This window comes from Lithobates pipiens, unplaced genomic scaffold (assembly GCF_037356315.1).
Source record: "Lithobates pipiens isolate NorthernLeopardFrog02 unplaced genomic scaffold, aLitPip1_a1.2 Scaffold_18, whole genome shotgun sequence".
NCBI classification, from domain to species: domain Eukaryota; kingdom Metazoa; phylum Chordata; class Amphibia; order Anura; family Ranidae; genus Lithobates; species Lithobates pipiens.
This window is the reverse complement of record NW_027507758.1, coordinates 393,562,076-393,589,657: the sequence shown is the minus strand read 5'-3', so window position 1 is coordinate 393,589,657 and position 27,582 is coordinate 393,562,076. Positions and strand designations below refer to the sequence as shown.

Genomic DNA, 27,582 nt, shown 5'->3' with positions numbered 1-27,582 from the left:
CAGAACAGTGAGGTTCTAGATCAGAATGTACTAATTCCACAGAACCACAAGAGAATCCACTGTTAAACTAAATCCCTGTACCTGGAGAAAAACCAGCCCAGTCCTGTCCACATCCAGCATCCCCCATCTACTACACAGGTCACGGAACACCTCTGGATGTAGGAACAAGTCCAGGCACTAATTTCTTAGGAAATATGCCAATTGTCTTTGCGGTGGATGCACACAAGGTAAGACTGGAACCCAGGACCAGACCTGAATCCAATCTGCCGGTCTTACCACAGTGAGACTTTTGATTCCTCCCTGACGGATGCCCCCACCATAACATTGTCCACTGGATGATACTTCAGAAGTACAGTCCAATAATGCAGAGACAGCAAAGTAGCCTGGAGTCCAGGACGTTATTCCTAAAAAAAAAAACTCCTTCAACCATCAAATATCCTCCGCCGACAAGGTGCTTGGGTCTCCTCCCCAGTCCAACAAGCTGGCATCTGTTGTATAGATCCTCAAAAAAAAAATGGATAGAAAGGACTTACCCAACTCCAGAACCCAAATCCTGAGCCACCAAGACCAGGACAACCTGGTCTTTGGCAATAAACTATTTAGTCTGTCCAAAAGAGTGAATCGCCTGTCCCACAACAACAGAATATTGCATAACAGAGCTCTGGAGTGAAACTGGACAAAGGGAATTGCCTTTGAAGGAACAGCCATCAGGCCTAGGACTCTCGTACAATAGAAGAGAGTTGAAGGACTACTGGACAGCAGAGTTCAAATTTGAGAAGAAAGTTTCTCCTGTGGAAGGAACACTTTAGGTCTAGTCCTGAACACGTCTCAGCCTAGATACACCAAAGGATGAGTTGGTTTCAGTGATGATTAAAAACACATTGTCGAACAGAAACCATGCCAACTGTTCATTCAACATAACCCTTTCAATGACAGAGGTGTTTTGCCCACATTTAAAAAAATGATTTTAGTTTCGAAGATTAGTTAAAATACCTATACATATATTTTATGAAGGCAGAAACACTGTAGAATAAAATGATAGTTTCAATTCTTTATATCACACAAAAATGCAAAATGTTAGTAACATATACATTAAGTTAATTTTAGGGCACACAAACAATATACAATATGTGAACCCGGCCTAAGGAAGTGCAAAACTATCAGAGAGGGAGAACTTTACCGTCTGTTCCTTAAGTTTTCTTTTCCACTGAGGAAGATGGGTGCTTTTCCACAAGTAGTATCCTTCATTGTTAAGAGCTGGTCTGTAAGAGACCTTGTTCCTTAAAATCTATATGGAACAAGTGGCTTTGTATGTGTACTTTCATGAGACCCAAGCGAGAAATAAGGCAAGAAACTTACAGAAAATGCTCACAAACTGAAGCCATGATTAGACCTCTTAAGGGATTTTGACCAAGCAGACATGATCAGCATACTAAGCGTCTCATTAAGACATGGTACAGCTGGATCCACATTTGAAATGGACCGTTCAGTACAAAATTCTCACCACATAGATATGATAATAAGGGCTTGGGAGAAGCAAATAAGCCATAAAGATGTTTCCAATCTCCACACAGAAATAGTTGTAAAAGCAGAAGCAAAGAAGCATGCTGCATTTTAAGTTTTAAATGACCCAAGGTTGGAAAACAGCCATAAAGAAACAAGCTGATCTGATGGTTTTAAAATGATGTGCACTGTAACAATAAGAGACAAAATGGTCTCTTAATTTGAGAGTTATGGCAGTAGACTGCTCCCTCAGGGGTAAGTTTAAGTCAACGACTGGAGCGAGTTTTAGCGGTCAATGGCTCAGAATCTAGTAAGTTGGAGCACCTAGTACAGTGGGATTGTCCCCTCTCCAGTATCTGAAATCAGACATTGTAACTGCATAGCATTAAGGCAGTGAATGGGCTTAAGGTTAGAGGCAAGGCTGTAGGTTCTCATGGAGCCGGGGGACAGCAGATAACAGATGAGGGTTGGATGCTGGAAGGTGACTAGTCACTGAGCACACAACAGGAACTGATCGAACAGTGAGGTTCTACATAGCTCTTGCAGGCAGAAACTGCAGTGGATAGATTCTTCCTCAAAACTGTATGGCAGGAAAGTGTGTGGCGTATGACATTCCACCCAGAGGATGTCATCAATGCTCAGTACCACAGGATTAACCCCTATGGCAAGCAACCTATGTAGCTCCTGGTGTCAGACAGGGCAAGCTCTGAGGCAAGGTTATCAGCTCTAGACCAGAAAAGTGCTCTGCAGTTAAATTTTACCAGAATGGAATCTGAGAAGTGCCCCAAGGAACCCAATGCCTGAGGTCACTTTCAGACTATTCCCAAAACAAATGGTTCCAGTGGAGTCCAGGTGAGGAACTCCAAAAGTTAGGCCAACCACACTGGATTAGCTGCAATGGAAGAGACAAAGCTACAGGAGAAATGTAGAGGAGAGTTTGACTGAAACAAAAAAAGACAACAAAGGTAGTATAAAGCTGACAAGTGTTCAGACCCTTCCCCAGTGTATGAAACCTAAGTTTTTCTATGCAAATAGAAGTTTTATTAGCCTTATATAGTACATCCAGCTGATGGATTGCTAGGCCTCATTCACATGGGCATGCTACAACAAACGCCTGTGCTGGGGCTGTGTTTGCCTGCATGGGAATGCACCAGTGTTCCGTGCATCCATGTGCAGGCAGTCCCATTCATATCAAAGGGGATGCAGCTGCTACACCGACACAGCCACGGCTCCCAATTTGCTGGCCCTGGGGATTAACGGCCACAAACGCACACGGTCTGCATTCAGGGCTGTGCACAGATATTAAATTGGAAACAGCGTGCAGGTGCGTCCCAATTGACATGAATGGGACTGCATGGACCTGTGCATCCCGGTGTGGGCATATATGGCCTTCCACATAGGTGTATGCTGTAGTACGCAAGTGTGAATGAGGGCTTAGGTTCCAGAGAAAGGCTGGAGGTCCTTTAGAGCTGAATTTGGCAAAAATAAAGCACTGCCAACCCAAACAGACTGAACACAAGGAGGAGCACCTGAATGGGCTTTTAAAATGCCATCTGCTTTACTATTCATGGAATAGAGCATAAAAATTTCTAAAAAAAAAGTAAACCTACTATTACTTAATATATCACAGACATCAAGGATTTCTATTTCATTTGACAATAACATAAGGAGAAAGAACACATTATCTATGTAAACACATATAAGGCCAACAGGGAAACAAAAACTATATAAAGCAAATACGTAAAAAAAATTACACAAACATCTATGATCAATATCACACTAATGGAAATATGAACTTCCAATATAGCCGACAAAAACGGCTATTGATTTTCCATTGAAAAACAATTCTGAGCGTAAACAACTTTTATACTGCAGAACAAAATTACTAAAAGAATCTCTGCACTTCTCACAAGCTCGATAAACTATTCTAATCTTATTAGAAGAATGTACAGTGGCAAGCAGTACAAAATAGAAGATCCAATTCTTCCGGAACTACAGAAAGCGAGGCCTATCTATGCATTTTAATATGTACTTTTGTATTTGATCAAAATTTTAAGGATCTCTAGAAGTAGAATGTTTCAAATTAAGAGAGAATGATATCCTTGTGGCTATTAAGAATGAGAAAAGGATGGGCTCAAAGATACCTTTTTGATGACAGAAAACATTCTCTGTAAAAAGGCCTTTTTTGTGTATCATAGATGCACTTTTAAACCTTGTAATTTGACAAATGGGTCGATTGCAACTGTTCAAAGTAAAGATTTTCTTACTTAAATATTTAGGTGGATATGTGTTCCATGTCAATAACTCCAAAATGTTCTTGCACGTGACTACCGTATATACTCGAGTATAAGCCGAGATTTTCAGCCTCTTTTTTGAGGCTGAAAGTGCCCCCCTCGGCTTATACTCGAGTCATCGCTGTCTGTCTGCCCGATCAGCGTGTCGAGCAGACAGACAGCGGCCATTCTAGGATTCAAAGGCCGCGCCTCCGTCGGTGATAGGCGGAACACTGAATTTCCCAGCAGTCTGTGTTCCGCCTATCACGGACATCCTCTCATCCTCGTCCGTAGTATGAGGATGAGCGGACGTCCATGATAGGCGGACCACTGACTGCTGGGAAATTGAGTGTTCCGCCTATCACGGACATCCGATAGGCGGAACACTCAATTTCCCAGCAGTCAGTGGGAAATTGAGTGTTCCGCCTATCACCGACGGAGGCGCGGCTTTTGAATCCTAGAATGGCCGCCGACGAAGAGCTGAAGGACGGAGGCTCGGCTCGGGACGGGCCGGGACGGGACGCAGGCTGGACGGGACGCAGGCTGGACGGGACGCAGGCTGGACGGGACGCAGGCTGGACGGACACAGGCAGGCTGGACGGACACAGGCAGGCTGGACGGACACAGGCAGGCTGGACGGACACAGGCAGGCTGGACACAGGTAGGCTGCACGGACACACACACACACACACACACGGATGCATGCACACACACACACACACACACACACACACACACACACACACAGGGATGGATGGACACACACACACACGGATGCATGGACACACACACAAACACACACACACACACACACACACACGGATGCATGGACACACACACACACACACACGGATGCATGGACACACACACGGATGCATGGACACACACACACACACGGATGCATGGACACACACAGGGATGGATGGACCCACAGGGATGGACGGACACACAGGGATGGACAGGCATGTCTCACCCTCGGCTTATACACGAGTCAATAATTTTTTCCAGTTTTTTGGGGGTAAATTGGGGGCCTCGGCTTATATTCGGGTCGGCCTATACTCGAGTATATACGGTAATAATCCAAATAAAAAAAAAGCTTCAACTTATTAACTAAGCTCACTGAACATTCACTATGCACAGTAAGCAGTTTGTTCCTTTAGCAAATCAACGGCAAAGTATATAATACATACTGAAATTTGTTGCTAGGAAGCCATCTCTTTATTGTTTCAAATGATGCCTGTGTAGTTTCTTGACAAAATATTATGCCACACATGCCATTTTAAAAACAATGCTATATTAGTTAAATCTTACTTTTTCTACAAAGTCACTCTCATATACTGTACACAGACTTAATGTTGCTGATGAATTGAGAAGTTAACCTTTTTTTTTCTCTCTAAAATGCAGCGCCCATACTGTATGTATAAATATACCAATAATGTACCACGGTTACAGAAAGATAAAAGCTTTCCTTGATTTTTAGAACAAGGTCTTACCTTAGCCCTTGCTGAGTTCATAGAAAGCTTTCTGGTATGTAGATTTAGGATGGAGAAAGCAGTAAGACACAGGAAGCAGTTTATCAGTTGACCTTATTAGCGCACACACACCCTGCTCTCATCAAATAAGTTTGCGCACCAGGCACGCTTCCACACGTGCATTTGCCTGGTTCGTCAATGTAAGCTGTCACAGCTGCTATGTTTGCACTGCCTCCCCGGCGTCCGTCCAGATGGGCCCAGGCCGGAGGTTGAACACACCGGATATAGTGCAAGGGCTTGCCTGATTGGATAGATGGTGTGTCCTCCTATTCCATAGGTTTGGTAAATCTAAAAGAAATTCTACAAAGATTGTACAATCTCTACAATCTCATGTGTGTGTGTGTATAATATATATATATATATATATATATATATATATCAGCTGTCAGGCTCCTTTCACATCTTTGTACATGTTTTTTGGGGAGAGTTTTGTAGCTTTTCCGCTCATCACACATAGGGCAGCCAATTCACTTAATGCATGTGATAAAAACTCCAAAGCAGCTCCAGAACTTTTTAGGTGGAGCATGGTACATTTCTTTACCTGGCTTTTTGGTGTGTTTGCAGTACATGCATCTGAAACCCTGCTTGGAGTGCCAGTTAAGCTACTTTCACATTGGGGTAGGGGTGTGTTAGCAGTAAAGCGTTGCTAGTTTTAGCAGCGCTTTTTGGTTAAAAGCACCCCGCTGGCAGCCGAACAAAGGGTTAAAAGCGCCCCTGTTGCAGCGCTACAGTTGCTTCGGCAGTGTTGCCCATTTATTTCAATTGGCAGGACATTTTGGGAGCAGTGTATACTATATTTGAACATCAGTATCACACTGTAAACTAATACAGAACCAAAAACAGCTGATGTGTTTCACACTAAACGTAGTGCTTACTCAGTGCTTACTCATGGCTGAACAGACTATCAGCTATGAGTAAGCACTACGTTTAGTGTGAAACGTGTCAGCTGTTTTTGGTTCTGTATTACTTTGCTGTGACATGTACAGTGTGATACTGATGTTCTAATAAAGGCACAAGAAATTTCATTTGGAGTGCGGCTATCCAGAATTTTCTACACACCTTGATTTCCTAGTGATTAGGAACAGCGATCTGTCTCTTCCCCCAGTCACTGCCAGTTAGAAACAACTCCCTAGGGAACACTTAACCCCTTGATCGCAGCCTAGTGTTAACCTCTTCCCTGCCAGTGACCTTTATACTGTAATCAGTGGCTCATTTTAGCTCTGTTCAAAGTATAAATGTCAATGGTCCCAAAGAGTGTCATGTGTCTGATCTGTCGACCGCAATGTCACTGATAACCGTCATTACTAGTGTAAAAAAAATAAAAAATTTATAAAAATGCCATAAATGTATATAATTTTATAGACGCTATAACTTTTGCGCAAACCAATCAATATACACATTTTGCAATTTTTTTACCAAAAATATGTAGAAGAATACATATCGACATAAACTGAAGAAGAAATTAGTTTTTTTACATTTTTGAACATTTATTATAGCAAAAAGTAAAAAAAAAAGTCCCCAAAATTGTCGGTATTTTTTTGTTTATAGTGTATAAAAAAAAATACCACCAAAAGAAAGCTATTTGTGGGGGGAAAAAAGGCCATACATTTTGTTTAGGTACAGTGTTGCAGTACCATGCAATTGTCAGTTAAATCGGCACAGTACCACATCGCAAAAAAATGGCCTGGTCATTAAGAGGGCAAATTTTTCCAGTCCTTAAGTGGTTAAGAAAAGAAGGCCATTTCCAAGTAGACATACCTATATCAAATAGAATGCTCAAAGGAACTATTAGCAACTAATTATCAATACAACTGACTAGTACTACAAGAAACAAGGAATAGACCAATGCAGTCCTTCAAGTTACAGAAATATAACAAATGTTACCCTGTCCCAAAAAAGGAGCTGAGGGGGAAGACCCCAGAAGGCAATGATTAAACATGTCATGGAGAGGCCTCGGTTAGGGATCCCAAATTGTCAAGACCCCTGGAGGAAGCCCTTATGTAGCAGAAAACTGACAAATTTTACATATAAGTAAAAGACAGGAATAGGATGAAAAGTAGAGTTGGAAAAGAAAAAGCAGGTGCAAGAAAGGAGAGGGGAAGAGAAAAAAAAGGGGGAAGGGGTAAAATGAAGAGCCAGTCAGTTGCAGAGGATAGAATTTGTTAACTCTATCAGCTATTAGGACCTGCATCAATGAGAGCCATTCCTTCCTCTGAATAGACAAACATTGTGGTTGAACTAGATGGTCTCTTGTCTCTGCCAAGCTGTCAAAACCAGACCTTCCAATCTGGTTCAGCTTCACCTTCCAGAGCCACAGCCCAACTGACGGAGGCCATGTCTGATTCCAGGTGAGGGAGATGCAAGATTTAGAAATGTTCAAAAGGTGGCAAAGTATAGATTTTGTCTAAGTTTTAGCAAGTATTTTGGAAACCTGAAAAAATAAGTTTGTAGTAGGACCAGAAGATGTGTAGCAACGTCCCACACTCCCCCTGACATCGCCAGCATCGGTCTGAGGTGTTCCGGGAATATCTGAAAAAGGATGGGGTAGGGTACAACTGAGAAATAATTTTGAAATTTATTTCCTGCATTTTTGTGCAAATTGAGGACTTTAAATCAAAGTGTGTTACTGCATGTTGCTTTGTTGTGCTTTTGAGAGGCTTTTTTGTTCTTCTTTTAAATGTACAGCAAATGACTACACTGGATGCAACATCTGCTTTAATGTCATGTATTATATATCAAACCACCACCAATTCTTGCAATGGTACTCTTGACAAACAGCTAAATGCAGTTGACAATTTGATTCACACTCCAGAGAGCAAGTCAACGACACAAGAAATATTGGTGCCACCTGCCTAGCTGTGCAGCGTGATGAAAGTGTGTGAATCATGACACTGGCTGAACAGACTATTAAATACTTTATCAGGTAAAAGAATTAAAGGAGAGGTATAGTCAAAGCTTTTTTGGCTAAACTTCTCCTATGGATCACAGTAGTGCAGTTTGTTCTGCACTCCTGTGACCCGTTTTCAGCCGACAGCGGGCTAGAATCTGCTGTCGGGTGACGTCACTGAGCCAGTCGAGGCTCCAATAAGAATCTGACCATGTGGTCAGGATCCACCCAGAAGCCTGGACCAGCACCTGGCTAAGCTTCTCAGCGATTCGCAGAGAGCCTGAGCAAGCCCTGCGCGCCCCCTAAAAATCCCCGGGCTTTAGTGAACACTGAAGGGACAGAGCAAATAGCTGGTGACTGGCAGCCTCGGCTCTCTGCTCAAAGTGGAGGGGGAGAACTGAGCCGTGTTTTATCGATCAGTTCTCACTGCACAGCCAGCAGAGGACAGATGCAGCATCGGATCAATGCTGCATCCACCGGAGTAAACAAAAAAAAAAAATATTATATTATTATATTATATATTATATATATATATATACATATACACACACACACACACACACACACACACATATATATATATATAAAATATTTTTTTTTATATGTGGTAAACACACTTTATACATAAAACAAATATGCTGTGCTACTACCAAAAAAATCAATACAAATCATATGTTGTGCAATAACTCAATCCACTGAAAATTTACATATTGCTTAACAATTCAAACAAATGAAAAAAAAAAAACAACTATTATATAAAAAAAAATGTGAAAAAATTCTGTGAAAATAATCCGGGTGACGAAAAAAAATAAAATTATTCAGGCAAGTGCAGAAAAAACGTGCAGGTAGAAACACCTCTACTGCAGTGGCCCCTTTGGGCATACTCTAACCTCAATATATTGAGCCGCACATCAAAGGTCAAAACACACTCCTATATGATCAATCAGATCTTATACACCCTCTGCTTGGTCAACCTATACAAGGTCTTTTTATCTCCTCTGGCACTCTGGCAATCATCAGCAGCTCAGGTGATGGATGGATGGATTAATGCAAATCATAGGTTTAAAATGCAATATGAATTGGAATAGTGCTCACTACTATTTTTTTTTGTTTCTAAATTTCTTTGTTGATAGAAGAAATTAAGCAATGTACAATAACATGAAAGGTAATAATTATTATCATTTGACATCAACGTTTAAGGAGGGGTATAAGGGGGGGATATACACTATCTGGTGCAAAACCAACCTAAGCAGTACTGTAGCCTTTTATACACATAATTAAAAGAAGAGCAGGGAAGGGCGAGGAGTAAAGGGGAAGCAGTCATAGGGGGGAAGGCAAGGAGAAGAGCGTCAAGTTAGTACTTAGAAGTCTTGCGTTACATCACAGATATATCACCCTCCCTGGAGCCCTTACACTCAACTCTGACATTATGGCATTAAACATTGGATCTTCAAAGGAAAGCAGTGAGGATAGAGCTGTGGACTTCCTACGTTTTGTATTAGATGAATCTATCTGGGGATCTACAACATCGCCACATAGTATAATTTAGTCTCTAGGAAAATGTTGGATTTTTATATTATATTATAATATATATATATATATTTTTTTTTTTTTAAGAAAAGTCCATACCTCTCAACTGTTCAGTTCTGCATTTTTGTGCTTGCCTTTAATAACTATTAAGCTAGTGTTTGGTCAAAATTCCTGTTTTCTTAGAGCTGGATATTTGAGAAGCCTATCCATATCAGAGACTTGAGAATTTTTACAGTGAAGGGAAATTTCACGTTATTGCCCATTACCCATCTTACTGAAAAAGTGTTTTGTTACAATTTATTGCTGGTCCATTCACAGGTTTAAAAAAAAAAAAGGTTAAATACACAAGTATGTGAACTTATTTAGCTGTCTCTTTAATTTTACTTTAACCGCTTCGCACCCGTCCTATAGCTCCTGAACGGCCTCCTGTTTACTTCCACAATGCATGCTCCTCCGAGCGCACATCGGGAAAGTTCTGTGCTGGCCGTGTCCCTCGGACACAGCCAGTCACAGATCGCTGTAAACGGCCAATCACAGTGGTCGTTTACAGCGCGATCGCCGTTTCCAATGTCAGATGATCTCATATGTAAACATATGAGATCATCTCTCAGCGCCGCTCTCACTCCTCACACAGATAGCGTGTGAGAAGGGAGAGATGAAGGGCTGCAGCAGCAATTTGTCCCCAGTGCCATCTGTCATCAGTGCCACGTATAAGTGCCGTCTGTCATCAGTGCCACATAGTGCCATCTGTCATCAGTGCCACATATTAGTGCCATTTGTCATCAGTGCCACCTGTCAGTGTCACGTGCCATCTGTTGTCAGTGTCACGTGTCATCAATGCCACTTATCAGTGCCATCTGTCATCAGTGTCACACGTCATCGGTGCCACGTATTAGTGCCATGTATTTTTGCCACGTATCAGTGCCACGTAGACGTGCCATCTGTCATCAGTGCCACGTAGACGTGCCATCTGTCATCAGTGCCACGTGTCATTGTCCTGATGCTCCAGGGCCTTCAAAAGTGTAATAGGTAGTCAACAAGTTAGATGTGTAATTTATGCTCCTAGAACATGTGACGGCGCTCCCTGCATGTTGGGCCTCTCTATGTGGCCAGGCTGTGAAAAAGTCACACACATGTGGTATTGTAATACTCAGGAGTAGCAGAATTTTTTTGGGGGTGTCATTTGTGGTATACACATGCCGCGTGAGAGAAATAACCTATTACAATGACAATTTTGTGGAAAAAAATAAAAAAAATAAAAAAATCTTAATTTTGCAAAGAATTGTGGGAAAAAATGACAACATCAAAAAGCTCGCTATGCCTCTTACTAAATACCTTGGAATGTCTACTTTCCAAAAAGGGGTCATTTGGGGGGTATTTGTACTTTCCTGACTTGTTCTGGTCGCAAGAAGTGAGATAGTCCACCAGTACATCAGATGTGATCAATTTTGTGCGATTTGCACCACAGCTTGTAGACTCTCTAACTTTCACAAAGACCAAATAATATCCACTAATTTGGGTTTTTACCAAAGATATGTAGCAGTATAAATAGTGGCCAAAATTAATGACGGAAAATTTATAATTTGCATAATTTTGGCACAGAAACAAAGAAATATGCGTTTTTTTCAAAATTTTCGGTCTTATTTCATTTATAGCGCAAAAAATAAAAACCCCAGAGGTGATCAAATACCACCAAAAGAAAGCTCTATTTGTGGGGAAAAAAAGGACGAAAAATTAATTTGGGTACAGTGTTGCATGACTGAGTAATTGTCATTCAAAGTGTGAGAGCACCGAAAGCTGAAAATTGGTCTGGGCAGAAAGGGTGTTTAAGTGCCCAGTAGGCAAGTGGTTAATAGCTCAGTTTTTTTTTTTTAGAGTGCCCAAGTATGCAATAAAGCGGCAAAGGAGAAATTCACAGTACTTTGCTTTTCACATCCTGCTAACTGAACATATCAACAGTTTATTAGCATTCCCTACAAAGAACCAATAATTCTCCATCTGTTTCATGAAATTGATTTTATATTACTGTCTTTCTGGACTATTGCTTAATAGACATTAAATTACAGAAAACTGCTATTTGCACAATATTGCAATGTCACACACAATCAGAAATGTGCATATTTCTTTCCTGGCCAGTCTAAGATGGCAATCTGAGCTAGGAAAAGATTATGCAGCTACAAACTCAATACTGTGCTTGAAAGTCATAGCTGTTGTGTTTTAACACAACTGACAAAATACAGATTTTAGAAACTGGTCTTTATTTTGCCAAGCAGCTACAGTCAGAGATCCAAAGAAAGTATGACCCTTCTCCTTCCACTAAGCCCTGTGCAATTGCCGACATGGCAAATGCTTGATTACCTATATGCATCTTTCATTTCATGCACAGGAATTGTCTTCGGGGATAAACTCTAAGAGCTTGTTATTGTTGCAATTCCATATTCCTAGACTCTATACAATACTTGTAATGTACAGAGATATACAGTCAGTAAAGAAAAACAAATAGCACTATCCTACTGTAGCTGCCTTCGTACTAGGCAGACTATTCAACTGTAATTCATTTAAATTCATTTTTTATGGGCAAGCCTAAAAAAAATATATATTACATTTTTTTATTTTATGAACAAATAGAAAAAGAATGAAGAAAAAAAATATTCACATATTTTTACTTCAAGCCAGCAGGTTTCACGGAAAATTGACAGATATAAGTTGACACATGTTTTTAAGGCTTACCATCATAAACACAGAATATATACTAGATCATTTTTTAAACACCCATGGATAGCACCATGAAAGTTCTGTCAAACTGAAAAAAAGTTTAACCTTCAGCCAAAGCCTGTAAGGGTAAGATGCATTGACATACAATATACAACATCATCATATAACAATAACATACTATAGTGCAGCACTTAACCACTTCCCGATCGGCAGAATGGCACGGACAGGCAAATGGGCGTACCTGTACTGCCCTTTAAATTTGCCACCGTACCATCGCGTGTGTGCCGGCCGGGACTTCCGTGAGTCGGATCGCAGGTCCCGCAAACGCTATAGACACGGGGATACCCGCGAACGTCTCACGAGGAGGTGCTAATGTAAACAAGCATCTCCCTGTTCTGCCTAGTGACAGGGTCACTGATCTCTGCTCCCTGTCATCAGGAGCAGAGATCAGTGACATGTCACACAAAGCCACGCCCCCCCAGTTAGAAACACGCCCCAGGACACACTTAATCCCTACACTGCCACCTAGTGGTTAACCCCTTCACTGCCAGTGTCATTTACACAGGAATCAGTGCATTTGTATAGCACTGATTGCTGTATAACTGACAATGGTCCCAAAAATGTGTCAAAAATGTCCGATGTGTCCGCCATAATGTCACAGTTACGATAGAAATCCCTGATTGCCGTCATTACTTGTAAAAAAATATATATATTAATAAAAATGCCATAAAAATATCCCCTATTTTGTAAACGCTATAACTTTTGCACAAACCAAACGCTTATTGTGATTTTTTTTTACCAAAAATATGTAGAATATGCATCAGCCTAAACTGAGTTTTTTCAAAATTGTCACTCTTTTATTGTTTATAGTGCAAAAAATAAAAACCGCAGAGGTGATCAAATACCGCCAGAAGAAAGCTCTATTTGTGGAGAAAAAAGGATGTCAATTTTGTTTGGGAACCACGTCGAACATCCGTGCAATTGTCAGTTAAAACGACGTAGTGCCGAATTGCAAAAAGTGGTCTGCTCTTTGACCAGCCAAACGGTCCGGGGCTTAAGTGGTTAAATAAGTTTACAATATAATCACCACATGTGAATAAAAAGTCCAATATGAAAGTAAACAAAAATAAAAAAAATCCACCCAGGGATTTGGTGTCGACAAGCCTCCTCGATCTATGGAATAGTATAAAAATTCATATTCAATTCTAGCAGGCTTATAACATCATATCAAATTCTGAAAATTAATACTAAATGTCCTAAGGTATTTTTGAGGAGATGTGTAAAAATAAAAAATAAATAACGGAGGCATCCAAATCATTTAAAAGATTAGTACAACAATCCACATAGAGAGGTAGTTTATACTACACATTGCCCTGGGATCTTAACCTTAGAAATATTTATATATATATATATATATATATATATATGAGAAGCATACACATGTCCAATCTAACACTTCTCAAAAATTGAAAAAAAAAATTGATAGATGCAACACGTTCTACCCAAGTTTCATAGTAGAAATTGGATAAGTATGGAGCACGTTGGGATGGTATTTACATTTACCTCCAGCAAGGCTTATTTAAAACATCTAGACATTTTCAAAAAGCATTATCAGAAAATATAGGGATTTGGTCACACCATATTGCTGGAGGTAAATGTATTTTTTGCATGTGTGCGCTGTAATATTTTGTTCTGTTGTATAGTCTTATGGCTGCACCAGCTTTAATGCATCTTTTAGGGTGTGCACCCTAAATATCTTGTTTGTCTATTGTAGGGATTATGACCAAATCCTTTTGGGTGAGGAGCACCCCACTCACTCATAAAGTACCTCTCAGTGTCCACCTGTGTCATGGGTGGAGACCTCAAGTTCTCCCATATAGAGGAGTATATGGCTCCCATGGTTCAGAGAAGCAGGATCTCCCAGTCTATGGACAGTGTAGAACCCACTAATCATGGGCTACTTTGTTGCAGTAAATGGGCTTATGCACCATATAGCAATATGGTGTGACCAAATCCCCATATTTTTTGATAATGTTTTTTGAAAATGTCTAGGCGTTTTAAATAAGCCTTGCTGGAGGTAAATGTCTTTTTTGCATGTGTGCGCTGTAATATTTTAGCCTGAAATTGAGGCTTGGATCTGTGGTGGTTCTGGTCTAATTTGCAGTTTCCTCCTGTTTGTTTCCAATGTATAATGCATGATGACTGAACATTGTTCCTTAAGTGAGGAAATGCGCAGGGCAGAGCCAACGCTTGTGGTGTTATCACACTTCCTGAAACCTGGAAGCAGCCCATCTGAATCCTGGGACCGGCTGTTTAGTGATATATGCACTACTGTTTTTACCTCTGAGGGTATTTGACAATTTTAACCGCTTGCCGACTAGCTGCAGTCATTATACTGCGGCAGGTTGGCATGAGAGCCAGAACAGGGATGTACGTGTGTGTGTGTAAACACACAAATCCCTGTTTTGCAAGGAGAGGGGAGACAGATCCGAGTTCCTACTAGCTAGGAACAATGATCTGTCATTTCCTCCAGTAACTCCTATCCCCCCCACAGTTAGAACACACACTAGGGAACAGTTAACCCCTTGACCACCCCCTAGTGTTAACCCCTTCCCTGCTAGTGTCATTTACAAAGTAATCAGCGCAAAAAATAAAAACCGCAGAGATGTTCAAATACCACCAAAAGAAAGCTCTGTTTGTGGGGGGAAGAGGACGTCAATTTTGTTTATGTAATTGTCATTTAAAGCGACACAGTGCTGTATTTCAAAAAAGGGCTTGGTCATTGAGCAGCCAAATTTTCCAGGGCTGAAGTGGTTAAATAAAATCAATTGTGCAATTGTCATTTAAAGCGACAGTGCTGTATTTCAAAAAAGGGCTTGGTCATAGAGCAGCCAAATTTTCCAGGGCTGAAGTGGTTAAATAAAATCTTAAAGAGGAAGTAAACCCTGATGGGGTTTACTTCCTCTTTGATTCCCTGCAAAGGTAAAGCATACTGGACTACTATGCATCGCATAGTAGTCCATTATGTGTTACTTACCTGACACAGGAGCCAGCAAAGTCACCGCTGTCCCCTGTAGTCCGGAGCATCCATCTTTTCGGTGGGTCTCGCTGCTCCGCCGCTGTCATTCGACAAAGCCGCGATGACGTCACTCCCACGCATTCGCATGGGAGCCGCATATCGCCGTTGACAGCGGCACGCTCAGTGCGCCTGCCACCACTGTCTATTGCGCATGCGCCGTAGACAGCGGTGCCTGTCTTTCAGCAAATATCACCTAAACTGTGTAGGTTTTGGAGATATTTCTTGAACCTACAGGTAAGCCTTAATCTAGGCTTACCTGTAGGTCAAAGTGGTTTGTAAGGGTTTACAACCACTTTAAGTCTTATTTTACACTGTGGGGATGCCCTGTTTTTCTTTTCGTGGATATAGTGGAGTTCCGAATAAAAGTAATCCACACGATGCGGAGCAGAATCCCTTACATACAAGCATATTTTGACTTCCTTAAAAGTAAGTCAAAACATTCTGGCAAGTGTGTTCTATTGAGCAGCCTTTTTCAAGCAGGGCGATTTGAGCTTTCTTTAGGGGTGTCTTGCCTAAAGATTGTATATAAACCTCTGTGTGGATGAAGGCTGCCTTTTAGTTACACTAAGTCACAGGTTTTAATTGTGCACAATTAAAACCTTCTAGCTGCCGGAGTCTTACCGACCAATGGCATCATCAGTTGATAAGGAGGATGTCAGTTGCCTGCATATCATCCTTGTTTGATCCTCCCCTGGCCCTCTCCATCAGCGGTGGGGTTACATTAACCCCCCCTTAAATGCACCTTGAAGATTCTGAGGCCACGTTGAACAAGGTGTTATTTTCAGACTAGAGACTAAAATTGAAATATTTGGCCTCAACACTAAACAATATGTCTGGTGGAAATCCAATACAGCTCACCAACCCTACCGTAAAGCATTGAGGTAGTAATATCCCATCATGATGGTGTTTCTCAGCAACGGAACTGGAGCATTTGTCAGGATAGAAGAAAAATGTATGGGGCAAAATACTGCCAAATTCTTGAGGAAAATGTGCTGCCCTCTGACAGAAAGTTGGAAGGGAAACCTTCTTCCCATTGACAACAAGGCAACGATCCAAAGCACACAGCAAAAATTACCACACTGGTTGAAGAACAAACAATGAATGTTCTTGCATGACCTAGCCAGAGCCCAGACTTAAACCCCTTTGAAAATCTGTCAAATGACTTGAAGACTGCAGTCCACAAATGGTCACCATCCAATTTAAACTGAACTTGAGCAGTTCTGCAAAGGGTGGGCAAATATTGCAAAGTCTAGATATACCAACAGACTAAAGGCTGTAATTAAAGCAAAATGTGGTCCAATGAAATACTGACATAAGGGGGTGATCCTTTTTCCTACTAAGGGAATCTGTTTTTGATTTTTCTGACATGTTGGTGCTATATCTTTCACTTGGATGTTATAATTTAGTAACTACAGATGGATAGAACATATTCATATCAAGCTGCAAAGCAACAAAATGTGATTATTTTAAAGGGGGGCAATTCTTTTCTATTCCCACTGTGTATAATATTATGCAGAAATAACACAACTGTACCATATAGTATCTTATCTATAAAACATTGATAAGATAGTATTAAAAAAAAACAATTAGCTAAAATGAGAAATGGCTTTTATGAGCATCTCCGCCAGACCTGTGTCTCCTGTCCTCCAAACGCACCCGCAGCCTGCAGACTCGCCATAACCAGCCCTTAACTCCTCAATCACAAGACAAGCCAGGTGTTGAAGGTTAAACATCCAGAGCAAAAACAGTTAATTAAAAACCAAACATGCACCTTTAAACACAGTTAGGGACACTCATCTTAGCCTTGTCATAGAGCGGGTAGAAGTCAAGGAAGAGCCAATGGAAACTCAACACTTGTATATTCAAACAACTACAGTTGAAACACATGAAGAGATTATGATTAGCAGGCAGCCCCTCCTTACACATCCCCTGCTGAGAGGGGTCTCCAGACCTTTTTCTATGTGCCCTGACCCAACACAATTAACACAGCAACAAGAGGGGGGTGGGGATGGGGAATAAGGGATGTACAATTACATTATCTTAATGCCATTTTGTCCCAAAGTCTTGTAGCCCCACGCTTTGGGAAGAACGCCATCTTGTATATGCCTTTATCAGCTAAAAGTACATTGTGGAATAAAAGTATATATTTAGCCCAGCTGGGCCAACAGGTTTAGGTTGCCAGAAACTACTCCAGGAGCCCAGCCACAGATACTGCGTTCACCCAGTTCCGATGAACCGTGGACACAAATGTCTGAGGTGGCATCTTCCCCAGGTGGTGGGAGATGGCAAATAGCCCTCCAAATCTCACGTTCTCTGCTAGGCCATAGTCTGTGGGTAGGAGGCGGGCCCACAGCCACTTCCAAAACACACAGTGACAGTGGGTTCTGTCACAGCTCTTAACCAATAATGTAGAGCTGACTTCATACATATTACTTTAACCGGTTCCTGACCAGCGCACGCCGATGTACGTCAGCAGAATGGCACGGGCAGGCATATTGGCACACAGGTATGTCCAATCTTTATTGCCGCCCTGCCATCGCGAGAAATGGGACCCCCGCGAGCCCGGTCGCGGGTCCCGCGGACTCGATCGCCGCGGGCATACCCGCGATCGTCTCACGGGGCGGCTGAACGGAGAAATGCTGTTGTAAACAGCATTTCCCCATTCTGCCTAGCAACTAGTGATGCTGATCCCTGCTCCATGTGATTGGAGCAGAGTTCAGTGTTCACTAAATGAAAGCCCAGCCCCCCACAGTTAGTAACACACCCCTAGGAACACTTAACCAATACACTGTCACCCACTAGTTAACCCCTTCATTGCCAGTGTCATTTACACAGGAATCACTGCATTTATATAGCAGTGATTGCTGTATAAATGACAATGGTCCCAAAAATGTGTCAAAAATGTCCGATGTGTCCGCCCTAATGTCGCAGTCACAATAAAAAAAAATTGCCGCCATTACTAGTGTAAGAAAAAAATTATTAATAAAAATGTCATAAAAGTATCCCCTATTTTGTAAACCCTATAACTTTTCCGCAAACCAATCAATAATCGATTATTGTGATTTTTTTTACCAAAACTATGTAGAAGAATACGTATCGGCCTAAACTGAGGGAAAAAAATGTTTATATATTTTTGGGGGATATTTATTATAACAAAAAGTAAAAAATAATACGTTTTTTTTCAAAATTGTCGCTCTATTTTTTTTATACCGCAAAAAATAAAAACCGCAGGGGTGATCAAATACCACCAAAAGAAAGCTCTATTTGTGAGAAAAAGAGGACGTCAATTTTGTTTGGGAGCCACGTCGCACGACCGCACAATTGTCAGTTAAAGCGACGCAGTGCCGAATCGCAAAAAGTGGTTAATATATATACGTTTATTGTAAGTTATTTCAACCTAGGTACATGATATACGCTGAGCAACCAATAATGCTGGCCATAAATGTGATTATACACCTATCTACCAAGTTTAGTTTAAATGACAGAAAACAACAAAAACCTTAATAGAGTGCACAATCTGATTATTAGTTCATCATACAGGATATCTGAGAATTAGAACTTCCCCACTTTATAAAATGCAGACTTATTTTATTAATGTAAAAGTAAAATGTGTAGGTTTTGTAACTTATATGGAACAATCAGAACCTAAACAAAGGCAAGCAGTCACTTCCATCGTAAGAGATCTTCTGTGGTAAAAAGCAGTAAGGACATCGGTATTCCGGGACTAGGCAGATGCTGCCCTCCTCAGATGGGGTAATCCAATAGATACTACATAAACGAAAACAATATGGAAGGTGCGTGTGTCTTTCATTTTGTTTTGAGAATCTTCTATTAATTCATCAAGAGACAACATCTCCCAAATCATTTAATTTAATAACTGGATCTGCCTTAGAGAAACATGCTTTTAAAGCCCTAATAGATCAACATAAACTTACTCTCAAACCAGCAGACAAAGGAGGGAATATTGTAATTATGTCCAACATTCAGTATAAATCTATGTGCATGAAAATTCTCAATTACAACGATGATGTGGTATAGATCAATTTCTAGAGCCTCCATTGATAGGTATAATCAAGAATTCTATCTATTAGTGGATAGTGCCACCCTGAATAATGTGATCAGCAAACCTAAGAATTCATATGCATAAGCCATCCCAAAATACCTACCTTTTATAGTTTGCCGAAAATTCACAAAGATGAAAAAAATCGTCCAGGGAGACCGTTTGTCTCTGGACGAGGACGCATAACAGAAAATGTAAGTAAATTTATTGATGAACAAATAAGATAATCTTTCTACATTAAAGACACAGTGCACCTCTTACAAAGCATAGAAGGTCTGTACCTACCAAGAGATGATGGATATAGAAGCGCTCTATAGCTCCATCCCCCACCAGTAGGGCATCTCGGCTATCAGACATGTTTTATTGCAGTCCCACAGAGACAATCAGGGCCTAAACTAGGCTGTGCTTCTTTCTTTGGAGAATATTTTAAAACAAAATGTGTTTTGCTTTGACGGCTCCCACGTCCTCCAGGTACAGGGTGTAGCGATGGGGACTTGCTGTGCCCCATCCTATGCCAATATGTACCTGGGGGAGTGGGAGCGATCCTTTTTGGCAGGCGGCAAACTGACATCTCTCACTGATAACATTATGGTAAGGTATGGTTATATAGACAACATTTTTATTGTCTGCAATGGATTGGTTGAATTGCTCAACGAGTGTGTCAGGGCAATGAACAAATAAGTTTAATCCAAGGTTCACCATGTCTTGGAGCTCGAAAATAATAACGTTCTTGGATGTTGCCATTGCTAAAGCACACTTAAATGTACACATTAGCGTAAGGCTATGGCGGCTAACATATTACATGCCAGCAGTGCACACCTGCAACCGCTAATTAGATCAATTCCTTTCAGCCAATATCTGTACATTCGCCAGAATTGCTCAGGTGACACGACTTTTCAAAGGGAAGCAAAAAACACCTTGGGAGACAGGGGACATGCTTAAAAAAGCCTACAAAAACACAATAAAACATTCTAGACAAAGTTAGCTTTTTTGATGAAAAGGACACCTCAAAACCCAATGAGCTACAGTCAGACACATTGTGAATTATCACTAGATATACTAAACACAAAAGAATTAAACAAATCATATTCAAGTACTGGCATTTACTTTGCATCGACCCATCTCTAAACCCCTTTATTCCTGAAAGTCCATTGATTACATATTGAAGGACTAAATCCCTAAATGATTATCATGTTCATAGTGAGTCCAGGGGTGAAAAGACCCGTGTAAATGCATGGGAACATTTAGATGTGGGGGGTGTGGGTATTGCCAGTATATGAACACAGAGTCCAATATCAATCTTCTTAATAGAAAGATGTGCAGACCTGCCCACTATGCCAAATGCAGAACAGCCAGAGTGGTCTATTTTCTTCTATGCTCCTGTGGCTGTTTCCATGTGGGCAAGACTACGCTTGAGTGCCATCAAAGAGCTTATAGACACATATTAACCCCCCTGACGGTCTTCCCGAGTCTGGCTCGGGGTGGAATTTTTGTACCATTAGCGGTAACCCCGAGCCAGACTCGGGACCGCATCGCTGGATCCAGGAGGACGCTTACTTACCTTCTCCCTCGGATCCAGCGTTGTCTCCCCGCTGTACGAGCGAGCCGTGTTTCGCTCGATCTATCACATCGCCAATCTCCGTGCCCTGCGAGCGTTAGGACGCACGGGGACGGAGATCGGCACCAAATTCTAAAAATGAAACACACAGTATACATACAGTATAATGTAATCTTACAGATTACATTGCTGTATGTAAATATTTCACATCCCCTTTGTCCCTAGTGGTCTGTCCAGTGTCCTGCATGCAGTTTTATATAATAAAAACTGTTCTTTCTGCCTGGAAACTGGAGATTGTCCATAGCAACCAAACTGTCACTTTACATCAAAAATGATTTTAGACCAGCTAGAAAACAGCGATAATAAATTGGAATCACTCGCAGAATTGAGCGATAGCGATTTGTGGGGAGATCCGTCATCAAATATTGAAAAGTAATGACTGTGACAATTCTGCAACTGAGCAAATTTCAGTGTTTTTGATTTGATTGCATTATTGAATAATTTGTATTATTGTTATATTATTATTTGGTACAATTATTTATAGTTATTTATTATATTATAATTTATGATTTCATTTTTCAAACTTTATCATACACGGATGTCTGCTGGAGTTATTCCTAAGAATTACAGGACTACAATATAAAACGCCAAATTTCCATGCAAAATAATTGTACCGCTTTTAGCACCTAAAATCCGAAATAATCGTACCGCCAGGGAGGTTAAGCATAAAGAGATGCAACCCAGATCTCCGTCTGGGCAGGCATGTCAGGGACGTACACAATGGCAAATTTCTTCCTATTGAATTCTTAATTTTGGATTGGACAAACCCAAACAATGGGGGGGGGGGGGTGACTGGAACAAAACATGACTCCAGCACAAAGCGCGCTGGATAATGTGTCTTAAGGTCACCTCTCTTCCTGGTCTAAATTACAATGAGTTATCGTCCCTTTTTAAAGGGATTTTCATCAGGAGGCTGGGAAAAATGTGCAAAATATGCCAATATCTTAAATATATTGTTTATAAAATCTTTTTTGCATACTTATATCAAAATTATGTTATCTTAGATCTTTGGCTATTGTTTTGACTCATCTCCAGCAACCATGGGATAACAAAATGAACACACATTTCCTCAATTACAGACTGTCTCTCTTTTCCCCTTTTTTCCTCTGATTATGTTTGATTTTCCAGCAATGCTAATGTCCGACACTACAATTCTGTTAAATCCATCTAATGATTCTCCTTGTCTGATCTAGTTAGCACTTTGGTATGCTTAAATTGTTTAATATTGCTTTTTAACATCCAAATTTAGGTTCACTTCATCTCTTTGTGCTTTTTGGTTTGTGCTCCAATTTTAAAAGTTCCTAATTTTTCCCTTCTCCGCTAATGACAGTGACAAAGATCCCGCTGCCTCTAAGCTCGGATGGGACGGGGAGTTGGATGGTATCTTTGCTGCGGGGACACCTGTCTTCTACCCAGTGCACGGGGGGGGGGGGGGGGGTGTTTTCCTGTGCTGTTTAAAGGCATAGGGCCCCTTTATTTAGATGGTACCGTTCTGGTCGGGCCTCTCCCAGTCACCATGGGTGTGTGTCCCACTATGTGTCCAGTTGTGTGATTCTGCATCATTAGAACACATTGGCGTTGCCCCACTGCATCTGTGGGGTGGCACCTTGCTCTCCTGGAACAGTAGGTTCCTTAGCCGTATGAAGCACAAGTATAGTGGTGCCTCACCCGCGTGCAGCACCCTGGAGGGACAACATATGAACGACTTGCCTTGGAACACTCCGGTACCTCAAAATGTTCTCTTCTATTTTGCCTGCCATTTCTCCCTCATTTATTTAAACTTATGACAGTTCAATTTTGGGCAGTTTTCCTAGGATGGGAAACATTTGTCGTTTGTTATTATTTCACGCAAGGTAATATTTACTCCGAGGAGGATCTGCAGATGCTATAAGACCACCTTACTTCTCTATAATACTGTAATATATTATATACATATATCTCTGAGAAGATACAGGTATCATGTCGTTGATCTTTTTGACTGTCTCTTTGGAATACAATTATCCATTTTAACATGCCTTATAAGCAAAATAAAGAACTAAAGAACACTTATACTCTTGATGTATAACAACTGCATTTCTTTGGGGACCTCCGTGGAGGCGGTTATTTGCCTGGTGGTATTGGCGCTCCCTTGTTGCCGTCCCTCCCTGAGTGAAGGCAGTTCGGTCTCATTCATGCTTTTTACTATGTGCATGACTGTATGCTACTTCAAGTGGTATGTGAACGTTCCACTACCAATATGAATTGTGGTTTTCCATTGTTTTTCCTGGGGTGCTTTTTACAATGTTGTGTTTTTTATCATTAGAATTACTGAATGAATACATATCTCCTTTTCATTACCCCTGAGGAAAGGTGTTCAAACCAGAAACGTGATTGGGGACATTGGAGACAAGTATATGTACAGTATCTCACAAAAGTGAGTACACCCCTCACATTTTTGTAAATATATTATATCTTTTCATGTGACAACAATGAAGAAATTACACTTTGCTACAATGTAAAGTAGTGAGTGTACAGGTTGCAGAACAGTGCAAATTTGCTGTCCCCTCAAAATAACTCAACACACAGCCATTAATGTCTAAACCACTGACAACAAAAGTGAGTACATTCTAAGTGAAAATGTCCAAAATGGGCCCAACGTATCAATATTTTTTGTGGCCAACATTATTTTCCAGCGCTGCTTTAACCCTCTTGGTCATGGAGTTCACCAGAGCTTCACAGGTTGGCACTGGAGTCATCTTCCACTTTTCCATGACGACATACCGGAGTTGGTGGATGTTAACCCTTTCATGACTAAGCCTATTTTTGGAATTTGGTGTTTACTAGCTAAAATCCATATTTTTTGCTAGAAAATTAATTGGAACCCCCAAACATTATATATATATATATATATATATATATTTTTTTTTAGCAGAGACTCTAGAGAATAAAACGGCGATTGTTGCAATATTTTATGTCACACTGTATTTGCGCAGCGTTGTTTTAAACGCAACTTTTTGGGAAAAGGGACACTTTCATGAATTTAAAAAAAAAACAAACAGTAAAATTAGCCCAATTTTTTTGCATAATGTGAAAGATAATGTTACGCCAATTAAATAGATACCAAACATATCACACTTTATAAATCGCACGCACTCGTGGAATGACGACAAAGTACGGTACCTAAAAATCTCAATAGGCGACATTTTAATTTTTTTTTACGGTTACCAGGTTAGCGTTACAGAGGAGTTCTAGTGCTAGAATTATTGCTCTCGCTCTGACGATCGCAGCAATACCTCACGTGTGATTTGAACACCGTTTACATATGCAGGCGCGACTTCCGTATGCGTTTTCTTTGCTTCGTGAGCTCGCGGGGACGGCGGGCGCTTTAAAAAAATGTTTTTTTTTATTTTAAAATGAAAGGACCCCCGATCCCTCCTTTACACTTCAATGTATTCAGATCGCCGAAAACGGCAATTCTGAATACCGTATATTTTTTTTAAAACTGGCGCCATTGCCAGCCGAGTAAATGGGAAGTGACGTCATGGTGTCGCTTCCGTGTTTACTATTAGGATACTGGAATGAAGCCGATTACGGCTTCGTTCCAGTTCCTCCCCAGCACCCAGAGGCATCGGAGCTTGAATCGGTGCTCCCGATCGAGCGGGAGCACCGGTAACAGCGGTGGGAGGGGGGGACCTGCAGGTGCGGGCATCATCCCGGTATACCCCCCTGAAGCCGAGTACGCACATCTGTGTGCGCTTGGCGGGAAGAGGTTAAAGACCTTGCACTCCCCCACCTTCCGTTTGAGGATGCCCCACAGATGCTCAATAGGGTTTAGGTCTGGAGACATGCTTGGCCAGTCCATCAGCTTTACCCTTAGCTTCTTTGATGTGGTGTGTTTGGGGTCGTTATGTTGGAATACTGTCCTGTGGCCCAGTCTCCGAAGGGAGGGGATCATGCTCTGCTTCGGTATGTCATAATACATGTTGGCATTCATGGCTCCCTCAATGAACTGTAGCTTCCCCAGTGCCAGAAGCAATCATACAGCCCCAGACCAGGACATTTCCACCACCATGCTTGACTGTAGGCAAGACACATTTGTCTTTGTACTTCTCATCTGGCTGCCGCCACACACACTTGACACCATCTGAACCAAATTTATCTTGATCTCATCAGACCAGGACATGGTTCCAAGTAATCCATGTTCTTAGACTGCTTGTCTACAGAAAACTGTTTGCAGGCTTACTTTATGCATCATCTTTATAATAGGCTTCCTTCTGGGACGATAGTCATGCAAACCAATTTGATGCAGTGTATAGTCTGAGCACTGACAGGCTGACCCCCACCCCTCCAACCTCTGCAGCAAAGCTGGCAGAACTCATACATCTATTTCCCAAAGACAACCTCTGCATATGATGCTGTGCGCGTGCACTCAACATCTTTGGTCAACCATGGCGAGGCCTGTTCAGACTGGAACCTATCCTGTTAAACCGCTGTATGGTATTGGCCGTATTGCAGCTCAGTTTCAGGGTCTTGGCAATCTTCTTATAACCTAGGTCATCTTTATGTAGAGCAACAATTCTTTTTTTCAGATCTTCAGAGAGTTCTTTGCCACAAGGTGCCATATTGAACTTGCGGTGACCAGTATGAGAGAGTGATAACACCAAATTTAACGCACCTGCTCCCCATTCACACCTGAGACCCTGCAACGCTAATGAGTCACGTGACACCAGGGAGGGAAAATGGCTAATTGGACATTTGCACTTAGGGGGGTACTCACTTTTGTTTCCAGCGGTTTAGACATTAATGGCTGTGTGTGGAGTCATTTTGAGGGGACAGCAAATTTGCACTGTTATCCAACAAGCTGTACACTATACTTTACTTTCTAGCAAGGTGTCATTTCTTCAGTGTTGACACATTAAAAGATATAATAAAATATTTACAAAAACATGAGGGGTGTACTCACTTTTGTGAAAGATAGAGAATAATATATATATATATATATATATATATATATATATATATATACACACACATACATACATACATACACACACACACACACATATATATATATACACACACACATATACGTATATACATATATACATACACGCGACAGGTTGTGGCTTGCATTCTTATTTCAAGCTAATTGGGTTGCTTTACAAAGTGGGGGTTCACATATACTGTATTTATTGGCGTATAACACAGTTATAATCTCCTGTTTACTTGGCGGCTTCTGTAATAGGAAGTCCCTTCTGCTGGGCCACCACTGGACCACTCTTCTGTCCATCATAGACGATTCTCACTGTATGTAATCTGTCGGCGCTCGTCCCACCCCCCTCCCTGTCCCCTCTAGGCTGCAGATGGGCATCGATCAGGCTGCACTGATGGCAATGGTGAGGCTGCTGCATGGACGGCAATGGTGAGGCTGCTGCATGGACGGCAATGGTGAGGCTGCTGCATGGACGGCAATGGTGAGGCTGCTGCATGGACGGCAATGGTGAGGCTGCTGCATGGACAGCAATGGTGAGGCTGCTGCATGGACGGCAATGGTGAGGCTGCTGCATGGACGGCAATGGCGAGGCTGCTGCATGGACGGCAATGGCGAGGCTGCTGCATGGACGGCAATGGCGAGGCTGCTGCATGGACGGCAATGGCGAGGCTGCTGCACGGACGGCAATGGCGAGGCTGCTGCACGGACGGCAATGGCGAGGCTGCTGCACGGACGGCAAGCGTGAGGCTGCTGCATGGACGGCAATGGTGAGGCTGCTGCATTGACGGCAATGGTGAGGCTGCTTCATTGACGGCAATGGTGAGGCTGCTTCATTGACGGCAATGGTGAGGCTGCAGATGGGCAGTGATCAGGTTGTATTGATGGCAATGGTGAAGTTCCTTATTTAAAATTTAATTTTTTTCCCGAAACTTCCCTCTTAAAATGAATGTGCATGTTATACGCCGATAAATACGGTACTTTAACCACTAATATAGATGTCCACATTATAATGCAGCCCTGCATTCAAAAGAGGTGCTCTTGGCAAAAGAAAAGCAGCAGATTATTATGTACTCCATTACTGTATATATCTCTTTGGCATAAAAGTACCCGATAGTGTAAAAATTACAGGACCTGAAACCAACTTTTCACTACTAATGAGAAATTTAACATCTTATGTTTAAAAACAAGCAGAAAATGTTTGGTAGATAAATGCATGTGTACTTCAAATACCCAGAAAAATCAGCTTGCGGAACAAGTAATACACAGTTTAAACCAAACTAAAAACAATATGTAGTGCTATTTCTAGTAAATAAGTGTTCATACTAAAATGAAATTAGTGTCCAAAAGTGTTCCACTTAATTTCTGACTCACTCTGTGTTATATGTACTGAGTGGAGCGCTTTTGGACATCAAT

The 27,582-nt window shown here is 41.4% G+C and overlaps 1 protein-coding gene across 1 annotated transcript in view; it reads right to left on the bottom strand.

Annotated features, from left to right (window-relative positions):
- Positions 1–27,582, bottom strand: part of PRIM2 (DNA primase subunit 2) — a 264,458-nt gene that overhangs the window by 78,652 nt on the left and 158,224 nt on the right. The window lies entirely within an intron of this gene.